The sequence below is a fragment of the Triticum aestivum genome, chromosome 7B (assembly GCF_018294505.1).
Source record: "Triticum aestivum cultivar Chinese Spring chromosome 7B, IWGSC CS RefSeq v2.1, whole genome shotgun sequence".
NCBI lineage: Eukaryota > Viridiplantae > Streptophyta > Magnoliopsida > Poales > Poaceae > Triticum > Triticum aestivum.
In genome coordinates, this window is record NC_057813.1 from 42,735,143 (window position 1) to 42,747,101 (window position 11,959).

The 11,959-nt window shown below is 47.2% G+C and overlaps 1 pseudogene; it reads left to right on the forward strand.

The window, feature by feature from the left end:
- The first annotated feature begins 2,275 nt into the window (after positions 1 to 2,275).
- LOC123155558 (monooxygenase 2-like) lies at positions 2,276 to 3,879 on the forward strand (annotated as a pseudogene).
- Positions 3,880 to 11,959: the final 8,080 nt, after the last annotated feature.

An 11,959-nucleotide genomic window follows, 5' to 3' on the forward strand; every position in this document is an offset into this window, starting at 1 on the left:
AGCGTGCGGACTCTACGGGTTCGAGAACTATGTAGACATGACCGAGACACTTCTCTGCTCAATAACCAATAGCAGAACCTGGATGCCCATATTGGTTCCTACATATTCTACGAAGATCTTTATCCGTCAACCCTTATGACAACATACGTTATTCCCTTTGTCATCGGTATGTTACTTACCCGAGATCCGATCGTCAGTATCTTCATACCTAGTTCAATCTCGTTGCCGGCAAGTCTCTTTACTTGTTCTGTAATACATCATCTCACAACTAACTCATTAGTCACATTTCTTGCAAGGCTTATGATGTGCATTACCGAGAGGGCCCAGAGATACCTCTCCGATACTCGGAGTGACAAATCCTAATCTTGATCTATGCCAACCCAAAAAACACCTTCGGAGACACTTGTAGAGCATCTTTATAATCACCCATTCACGTTGTGACGTTTGATAGCACACAAGGTGTTCCTTCGGTATTCGGGAGTTGCATAATCTCATAGTTTGAGGAACATGTATAAGTCGTGAAGAAAGAAGTAGCAATGAAACTATAACGATCATAATGCTAAGCTAACATACGGGTCATGTCCATCACATCATTCTCCTAATGATGTGATCCCGTTCATCAAATTACAACTCATGTCCATGGCTAGGAAAGTTAACCATCTTTGATCAACGAGCTAATCTAGTAGAGTCATACTACAGACACTATGTATTATCTATGTATTCACACATGTATCAAGTTTCTGGTTAATACAATTCTAGCATGAATAATAAACATTTGTCATGATATAAGGAAATATAAAATAACAACTTTATTATTGCCTCTAGGGCATATTTCCTTCAGCAGGGACATCGGTTGCCTGGCGCGGGTATGATTTCCTGCTCCTACCGTGGTGCGTGGGGACGCTAGATCGGCCTGGTGGCTGGATCTGGCTCCCGCGGTGGCGTATGGCTCCTGGTGTCGATGCCAGATAGGGTTGGTGTCCGGATCTAGCTCCCGTGGTGGTGTCTACGTCCCAACCCTGTTCATAGGTGGTGGTGGTTTTGCGGGCTTCGTTTCGTGGTTGCCGGAACGCGTCGTGACGTTGGGCCTTCGCGGCACCATGGTGGTGCTGGCAGAAGCAGGTTGCCCGGCGTGATGTTGTTGACCGTTCCAGCTTGAGGATGGTTGGGTGCGACAATGGAGCTTCATCGGTGAGGTGCTGTGGCGGCAGTGGAGTGAACCAACATGGATGGTGTGCCTCCTCCGGTGGGATGGGATGTAGGTGTGTGGCAATTTGGACGAAAGTCCTGCTTGTCATTGGTCGATGCTAGCGATGACGGCGCCCGTGAGTGTCATTCCTCTCCTTGAAGGCATTGTTGTAGTAGCGAAAGCCTAGGTTCAGATCCGGATCGGTAATGGCGCCGTTACCGGTGTCATTCTTCTGTTGGTAGCATTGCTTTTGAGACATGCGCTTGGAGGTTCTATGTTGTGTTTCTTTGGTGCTTGCCGCTGTTCTAAGTTGTTCGTCAGAGGCGCTATGTAAACCATCTGGGTAAATCGAAGTCTACGACTTTCTCGGGGTTGTCCTAGCCCCGCCATCCACCTGCCAACTTTTTCAGGCACTCTAGGGTGGTTGGTGTGTTGGCAGAGATAGTTTATTTGGAGTTGTTGCTCTTTGGAGGTGATCGGCATTGGTCGCGACGCAACTTTGTGGGTCAGTTTAGGACCGGCTCTTTTGCTTTGGACTTTTTGTATGTGTTCGTGTTGGAGTAGTGTTTGCTACTCGCCAAGCTGTGATGAGAGTTTGTCTGTTCTTGTAATTTATCCTATGTCTTCTGTAAAGTTAAGGCACACAATTTGCATACTCTTGAAGAAAAAAACTAGCAAGTTGGCATCCAGATCATCAGTATGAAGTCGCTGGTGCTGCTTTCCAAACCCAGCTGCGAATGTATCCCGTGAATATCCCTCGTGGCCACTGCCTCTTCAAACCACACAGGTAACATGCAGTCTGTTTTTTTATATATATTCTGAACTGACATGCAGTCTGGTTGATGATAGATGCCCTCCAAAAACTAAGCGCATTTCGTCTTTAGTTTATGCTATCAGATCGCCAAAACAACCTTAAAAAAACTCTTTTAGCATCATTGCATTTGTATACCAACTGGTTGCTGTGGTGCGCCAAGATCTAGCACTCACACCATTGTCAGTATGCACACTAGCTAGTGTACCAACCTACCAATAAAAGCATAACTGGCATTGGCTGCCTCCTCCAAGACGCAAAAAGCCAGCCAAAGCATTGCAAGAGCGATGGCCGATGGCAGCGTGGACGCGGAGGTGGTGATCGTCGGTGGCGGCATCGCGGGCCTTGCAACGGCGGTGGCGCTCCAGCGGGCGGGCGTGGCGCCCGGTGGCCGCGGCATCTTGGTGCTAGAGCGGCACCCCGAACTGCGCGCCACCGGGACGGCGATGACCGTCTTCCCCAACGGCTGGTTCGCGCTCCGCGCGCTTGGCGTCGCACACAAGCTCACGTCCCGCTACGGCGTCATCGAAAAGTACGTACTCCCGCCGTAAAAAAAAATGTAAACACTCTTATGTTTCTTTACAGAGGGAGTACGTTCCATCGGTTAGCTTTCTCGAGTCTCAATTGATCTGCTGCTGCGTACGTTCGTGCAGATCCCGGGTGACCAATCTTGAAACCGGGACGACGCAGGTGTTTCGATTTGCCGGGAACAAAGTCAGGTCAGTACCATTATACCATTCCCTACTGATTAGCATGTTGGTCATGGCCGTTGGTCTGGTTATCTGACGATCTGGACTGAAAATGGGGCGGGAGAGAAGCGATGAAGTGAGAATGAGAGCGGTGGGCCGAAAGGCGCTGCTGGATGCGCTAGCAGACGAGCTGCCCCCGGGCATGGTCCGCTTCTCCTCCAAGCTCGTCTCCATCGACGCCGTACCCGCAACTAGCGGCTCGTCGGAGGCCACCGTCCTAAGATTAGAAGACGGCGCGGTGATCCGAGCCAAGGTAAGTACTGCATCTAATCTAATACACATACTCCTACTATGTACGAACTGGGATGCATGATTGACGAAGCAACTTGTACATCTGTCTCGTGTACGTAACTCGCCAGATTCTGATCGGTTGCGACGGCGTGCACTCGGTGGTGGCGCGGTGGCTCGGCCTGTCGGAGCCACTGAGGTCGGGCCGGTCCACCATCCGCGGCCTCTCCGTGTACCCTAGCGGGCACGGTTTGAAGCAAGAGATCCGGCAGTACCTGTCGAACGGCATCCGAGCCGGCTTGCTGCCCATCAGCAATACCGGTATCTACCCGCCGAGTACCTGGGCGCGCACCTGCCCGCCGAGTACCTGGACGTGGTCCGTAACACCGACCTGGGCAACCTCTCGTGGGCACCATTGTTGTACAGAAACCCCTGGGGCGTGCTCACGGGCAAGGCAGCCCGTGGGACGGTAACCGTAGCCGGCGACGCGTTCCACCCCATGACACCGGAGATGGCGCAGGGCGGGTGCTCCGCGCTCGAGGACGCGGTGGTGCTCGCCCGCGCCTTGTCGCACGCCGCCACGCCCTCCGAGGGCCTGGCCGCATACGTGGCGAAGCGGCGTGGCAGGGCGACATGGCTGGTCGCCGTGGCCTACGTGTCGGGCTGGGTACAGCAGGGTGGGACCAACGTCCATGCTGCCGTTGGGTGGGTCGTCAGGTTGTTTCGGGACTGGATCTTTTTCCGGTTCGTCTTCCCTAGGCTCGCCGACACCATGTGGTACAATTGCGGTGAACTTGTGCCGTGCAAGAACCACACCGAGTGAAACATAGGGCATCGGAGTATCATACAGCCACTGCAGGTGGGACCGCACAACAACTGCGCAGTACAACTGTGTAGCTTACTATTCCAACTTGGTTGTACTACGTTATTTCTATTCTCCTAGGGTTTGTTGCTCTAGGAAGGAGACTAGAGTGTGGTTTTTGGGATTTCCACAGGACCCTCTATCTACTTGTCCATGCATTGGAAGAGGTCTTATGGTCACTCCTCTACAATTTCTATTAAAGGAACCATTCAGTTCATTTTACAAACTACCCAAGAGAAGCTACCATCATTTACATCATTCATCAACTTCATTCAAGAAGATCGAAACCTGAGGGTGAAACACCACAACTAGCAGTGAGAACCGACTCAAGCGCCCACACATTACAGATTAGAGAGTTATAAAGTCCGAACCAGACATTGCCGGCAATAATAATCATGGGGTGTACACACAGAGAATCCAGAAGGGTCCACATGAGATGAAGATTTACCCAAATTCAGGTCCTCAAGGTGAGACCGTACCCTACTCCTACATGTGTGGATGGTATTGATGGTTGCCTCGTATGGCAGCTAAGATTTGTGCGTGACCACGTATGGTGTATGAGGATGCATATTAGCCATGCCTATGAGGAGCCTCTACCTCCCTTACATAGGTGGACGAGGGGTATGGTTACATGGCATGAGTTGATCCACACGCTAGATTCCTATTCACTTTACAACTGGACTAGCAAAAGGCAGCGTGCATTGCAATGGAAAAATTTACACGTCCCTAAGCACATGTGTCTGCGCCTGCTGGAAGGAATTGTAGCAGGGCAATGTACATGCTTCTAACCAAATTGACGCTAATTGATCACCGATGCACTTCCTAGGTTGCTTGCTCCGAAAAGCACGGCCTTGCGCCATGGACGCCAGCATTTGAGGTCATGGACCAAATTGACCGATGATTGATGGTGTCTCTGTCTCACACACGATCCCTCGGCCGTCCTATCTGTACCGCCTATGGCCACATAGATGGACTTCTTGGGGTCATGTGCTTGGAAACCTATAACACTATGTTTGGATGTCTGTACTGAAGGGCTCCGTATTGAATTGGCTGGAATACCAATTCAGCAAGGAAATTGAAATGGACAGGGATACAAATTCACTTGTTTGGTTGTCCACTGAATTGGCTCATTGAATCTCAATGAGGTTTCAATACCAAATCGTGTTTGGATGACAAACTCTTGAATTTGTATATTCAGATGAATTAGAAGATTATGCTTTGTCCAACATACTTTAAAACAAAATCTGTACAAAATATGACTATTATTCAAAGCATATGATGGTAGGGAGAAAAGGTAGCAGGGAACGGGAAGTGCTTCAGACTCAAAGCTTACATCCCTAATTACCTATTTTACCCAGAAATAGTGCTTCAGACTTTAAACACCAATAACCTAATAATTAACAAATAGAGTTTTGTATTAACATTGAGAGTTTTGTAGCGAGCAGGACACACATCGAAGGATCTAGCAAGGGCGCTTATAGGTTACAGCTTAGCGCGCCTCAGCGTGGTGCTCGTGGAGGGGCTGGTAGTAGCAGCTGGGGGTGGTCTTGGAGGCCGGCGATCGCGAGGGATGAGGGCGGCAACAGAGATCCCTGCTCCTCTCCTCCATCTCCATGGGCAGCGAGGGGTTCCTTTGAAGCCGACGAGAGCGAGGGACGAGGGCGGCGGTGGAGCTCCCTACTCCTCTCCTCCACGGGCGGCAGGGAGGCTCGGAGGGACGAGCGCGGCGGCAGATCTCCCTGCCCCTCGGCGGCGGGGGAGGGGGGTCCTTAGAGTCCGGCGAGCGAGGGACGAGGGCGGAGCTCCATGGGTGGCGGTGTGGGACCTCCACGGATGTCTATTTTCCTGGGCGAGACGAAGCGGTATGTTTTGCGGGAGCGAGCGTTTCGGAGCAAATCGGAGGCCTCAGGCTCGGTATTCATGAGCAACGTGCACAATATTGGGGAACGTAGCAGAAATTCAAAATTTTCCTACGTGTCACCAAGATCTATCTATGGAGAAACCAGCAACGAGGGGAAGGAGAGTGCATCTACATACCCTTGTAGATCGCTAAGCGGAAGCGTTCAAGAGAATGGGGTTGAAGGAGTCGTACTCGTCGTGATCCAAATCACCGGAGATCCTAGTGCCGAACGGACGGCACCTCCGCGTTCAACACACGTACAGCCCGGTGACGTCTCCCTTGCCTTGATCCAGCAAGGTGAGAGGGAGAGGTTGAGGAAGACTCCATCCAGCAGCAGCACAATGGAGTGGTGGTGATGGAGGAGCGTGGTAGTCCAGCAGGGCTTCGCCAAGCACCGCGGGAGAGGAGAAGGGAGAGAGGTAGGGCTGCGCCAGGGAGAGGTCAAAACTCATATGTTGGCAGCCCCAAAACCCTCAAGTATATATAGGGGAGAGGGAGGGGGGTGCGCCCCCTCTAGGGTTTCCACCCCAAGGGGTGCGGCAGCCCCAATCCCATCTAAGGGTGGCGGCCAAAGGGGGAGAGGGGAGAAACTTGCCCCCCAAGTTAGGTGGAAGCACCCCCTCCACAAACCCTAGGCGCCTTGGGCCCTTGTGGGGGGGGGGGGCACCAGCCCACCTGGGGCTGGTCCCCTCCCACACTTGGCCCATGTAGCCCTCCAGGGCCGGTGGCCCCACTTGGTGGACCCCCAGGACCCTCCCGGTGGTCCCGGTACGTTACCGATAAAACCCGAAACTTTTCCGGTGACCAAAACAGGACTTCCCATATATAAATCTTTACCTCCGGACCATTCTGGAACTCCTCGTGACGTCCGGGATCTCATCCGAGACTCCGAACAACATTCGGTAACCACATACAAACTTCCTTTATAACCCTAGCGTCATTGAACCTTAAGTGTGTAGACCCTACGGGTTCGGGAACCATGCAGACATGACCGAGACGTTCTCCGGTCAATAACCAACAGCGGGATCTGGATACCCATGTTGGCTCTCACATGTTCCACGATGATCTCATCGAATGAACCACGATGTCAAGGACTCAATCGATCCCGTATACAATTCCCTTTGTCTAGCGGTATTGTACTTGCCCGAGATTCGATCGTCGGTATACCGATACCTTGTTCAATCTCGTTACCGGCAAGTCTCTTTACTCGTTCCGTAACACATCATCCCGTGATCAACCCCTTGATCACATTGTGCACATTATGATGATGTCCTACCGAGTGGGCCCAGAAATACCTCTCCGTTTACACGGAGTGACAAATCCCAGTCTCAATTCATGCCAACCCAACAGACACTTTCGGAGATACCTGTAGTGCACCTTTATAGCCACCCAGTTACGTTGTGACGTTTGGTACATCCAAAGCATTCCTACAGTATCCGGGAGTTGCACAATCTCATGGTCTAAGGAAATGATACTTGACATTAGAAAAGCTTTAGCATACGAACTACGATCTTTGTGCTAGGCTTAGGATTGGGTCTTGTCCATCACATCATTCTCCTAATGATGTGATCCCGTTATCAACGACATCCAATGTCCATGGTCAGGAAACCGTAACCATCTATTGATCAACGAGCTAGTCAACAGAGGCTTACTAGGGACATGGTGTTGTCTATGTATCCACACATGTATCTGAGTTTCCTTTCAATACAATTATAGCATGGATAATAAACGATTATCATGAACAAGGAAATATAATAATAACTAATTTATTATTGCCTCTAGGGCATATTTCCAACAGTCTCCCACTTGCACTAGAGTCGATAATCTAGTTCACATCGCCATGTGATCAACACTGATAGGTCACATCGCCATGTGACCAACATTCAAAGAGTTTACTAGTGTCTTAAACTAGTTCACATCACCATGTGATTAAGTCTCAATGAGTTCTTGGGTTTGATCATGTTTTGCTTGTAAGAGAAGTTTTAGTCAACGGGTCTACAACATTCAGATCCGTATGTACTTCGCAAATCTCTAAGTCATATTGTAAATGCTGCTTCTATGCTCCACTTGAAGCTATTCCAAATGGTTGCTTCACTATACGTATCCGGTTTGCTACTCAGAGTCACTCGGATAGGTGTTAAAGCTTGCATCGACGTAACCCTTTACGCTGAACTCTTTATCACCTCCATAATCGAGAAACATGTCCTTATTTACTCCAAGGACAATTTTGACCGCTGTCCAATGATCCATTCCTGGATCATTCTTGTACCCCTTGACTGACTCATGGCAAGGCACACTTCCGGTGCGGTACACAGCATAGCATACTATAGAGCCTACGTCTAAAGCATAGGGGACGACCTTCGTCCTTTCTCTCTTTTCTGCCGTGGTCAAGCTTTAAGTCTTAACTTCGTACCTTACATCTCAGGCAAGAACTCCTTCTTTGACTGATCCATCTTGAACACCTTCAAGATCATGTCAAGGTACATGCTCATTTGAAAGTATTATTAAGCATTTTGATCTATCCTTATAGATCTTGATGCTCAATGTTCAAGTAGCTTAATCTAGGTTTTCCATTGAAAAACACTTTTCAAATAACCCTATATGCTTTCCAGAAATTCTACATCATTTCCGATCAACAATATGTCAACAACATATACTCATCAGAAATTCTATAGTGCTCCCACTCACTTCTTTGGAAATACAAGTTTCTCATAAACTTTGTATAAACCTAAAATCTTTGATCATCTTATCAAAGTGCATATTCCAACTTCGAGATGCTTACTCCAGTCCATGGAAGGATCGCTGGAGCTTGCATACCTTTTAGCATCCTTAGGATTGACAAAACCTTTCTGATTGTATCACATACAACCTTTCCTTATGAAAACTGGTAAGGAAACTCGTTTTGACATCCATTTGCTAGATTTCATAAATGCAGCTTATGCTAACCTGATTCCGACGGACTTAAGCATCGCTACAGATGAGAAAATCTCATCGTAGTCAACTCCTTGAACTTGTGAAAAACTCTTCGCCACAAGTCGAGCTTCATAGACGGTGACATTACCGTCCACGTCCGTCTTCTTCTTAAAATATCCATTTATCTCAATGGCTTGCCGATCATTGGGCAAGTCCACCAAAGTCCATGCTTTGTTCTGATACATGGATCATATCTCGGATTTCATGGCTTCTAACCATTTGTCGGAATTTTGGCCCACCATCGCTTCTCCATAGCTCGTAGGTTCATTGTTGTCTAGCAACATGACCTTCAAGACAGGATTACCGTACCACTCTGAAGCAGTACGCATCCTTGTCACCCTACGAGGTACGGTAGTGACTTGATCCAAAACTTCATGATCACTATCATAAGCTTCTACTACAATTGGTGTAGGCGCCACAGGAGCAACTTTCTGTGCCCTGCTACACACTTGTTGAAGTGACGGTTCAATAACCTCATCAAGTCTCCACCATCCTCGCACTCAATTCTTCGAGACAAACTTTTCTCGAGAAAGGACCCGATTCAAGAAACAATCCCTATTGCTTTTGGATCTGAATTAGGAGGTATGCCCAACTGTTTTGGGTGTCCTATGAAGATGTATTTATCCGTTTTTGGGTTCGAGCTTATCACGATGAAACTTTTTCACATAAGTGTCGCAGCCCCAAACTTTCAAGAAACGACAACTTAGGTTTCTCCAAACCATAGTTCAAACGGTGTCGTCTCAACGGAATTACGTGGTGCCCTATTAAAGTGAGTGTGGTTGTCTCTAATGCCTAACCCATGAACGATAGTGGTAATTCGATAAGAGACATCATGGTACGCACCATATCCAATAGGGTGCAACTATGATGTTCGGACACACCATCACACTATGGTGTTCCAGGCGGTATTAATCGTGAAACAATTTCCACAATGTCTTTGTTGCGTGCCAAAGCTCGTAACTCAAATACTCATCTCTATGATCATATCATAGACATTTTATCCTCTTGTCATGATGACCTTCAACTTCACTCTGAAATTACTTGAACCTTTCAATGATTCAGACTTGTGTTTCATCAAGTAAATACACTTGGCATCTACTCAAATCATCTGTGAAGTAAGAACATAACGATATCCACTGCGTGCCTCGGCACTCATTGGACAGCACACATCAAAATGTATTACTTCCAACAAGTTGCTCTCTTGTTCCATCTTACTGAAAACGAGGCTTTTTAGTCATCTTGCCCATGTGGTATGATTTGCATGTCTCAAGTGATTCGAAATCAAGTGAGTCCAAACGATCCACCTGCATGGAGTTTCTTCATGCGTACATACCAATAGACATGGTTTGCATGTCTCAATCTTTTCAAAAACGAGTGAGTCCAAAGATCCATCAACATGGAGCTTCTTCATGCGTTTTATACCAATATGACTTACATGGCAGTGCCACAAGTAGGTGGTACTATCATTACTATCTTATATCTTTTGGCATGAAAATGTGTATCACTACGATCGAGATTCAATAAACCATTCCTTTAGGTGCAAGACCATTGATGGTATTATTCAAATAAATAGAGTAACCATTATTCTCCTTAAATGAATAACCGTATTGCGATAGACATAATCCAATCATGTCTATGCTCAACGCAAACACCAAATGACAATTATTCAGGTTTAATACTAATCTTGATGGTAGAGGGAGCGTGCGATGTTTGATCACATCAAACTTGGAAACACTTCCAACACATATCGTCAACTCACCTTTAGCTAGTCTCCATTTATTCCGCAGCCTTTTATTTCGAGTTACTAACACTTAGCAACCGAACCGGTATCTAATACCCTCATGCTACTAGGAGTACTAGTAAAGTACACATTAACATAATGTATATCCAATATACTTCTATCGACCTTGCCAGCCTTCTCATCTACCAAGTAGCTAGGGTAATTCTGCTCCAGTGGTTGTTTCCCTTATTATAGAAGCACTTAGTCTTGGGTTTGGGTTCAACCTTGGGTTTCTTCACTGGAGCAGCAGCTGATTTGCCATTTCATGAAGTATCCCTTCTTTCTCTTGCCCTTCTTGAAACTAGTGGTTTCACCAACCATCAACAATTGCTGCTCCTTCTTGATTTCTACTTTCGCGGTGTCAAACATCGTGAATACCTCAAGGATCATCATATCTATCCCTGATATGTTATAGTTCATCACGAAGCTCTAGCAGCTCGGTGTCAATGACTTTGGAGAAACATCACCATCTCATCTGGAAGATCAACTCCCACTTGATCCAAGTGATTGTTGCACTTAGACAATCTGAGCACAAGATCAACGATTGAGCTTTTCTCCCTTAGTTTGCAGGCTAAGAAAAAAACATCGGAGGTCTTATACCTCTTGACGTGGGCACGAGCCTGAAATCCCAATTTCAGCCCTTGAAACATCTCATATGTTCTATGATGTTTCGAAAACGTCTTTGGTGCCTCAACTCTAAATCGTTTAACTGAACTATCACGTAGTTACCAAGACGTGTATGTACGATGTTCGCAACATCCACATACGACGTTTGGGGTTCTGCACACTGAGCGGTGCATTAAGGACATAAGCTTTCTACTGATCGCATAATACTATCAACTTTCAACTATATTTTCTCTAGGAACATATCAAAAACAGTAGAACCAAAGCGCGAGCTATGACATAATTTGCAAAGGGCTTTTGACTATGTTCAGGATAATTAAGTTCATCTAATGAACTCCCACTCAGATAGACATCCCTCTAGTCATCTAAGTGATTACATGATCCGAGTCAACTAGGCCGTGTCCGATCATCACGTGAGACGGACTAGTCATCATCGGTGAACATCTTCATGTTGATCGTATCTACTATACGACTCATGCTCGACCTTTCGGTCTCTTGTGTTCCGAGGCCATGTCTGTACATGCTAGGCTCGTCAAGTTAACCTAAGTGTTTCGTGTGTGTAAATCTGGCTTACACCCGTTGTATGTGAACGTAAGAATCTATCACACCCGATCATCACGTGGTGCTTCGAAACGACGAACTTTCGCAACGGTGCACCGTTAGGGGGAACACTTTCTTGAAATTTTAATGAGGGATCATCTTATTTACTACCGTCGTTCTAAGCAAATAAGATGCATAAACATGATAAACATCACATGCAATCAAATAGTGACATGATGTGGCCAATATCATTTTGCTCCTTTTGATCTTCATCTTCAGGGATCCATGATCATCATCGTCACC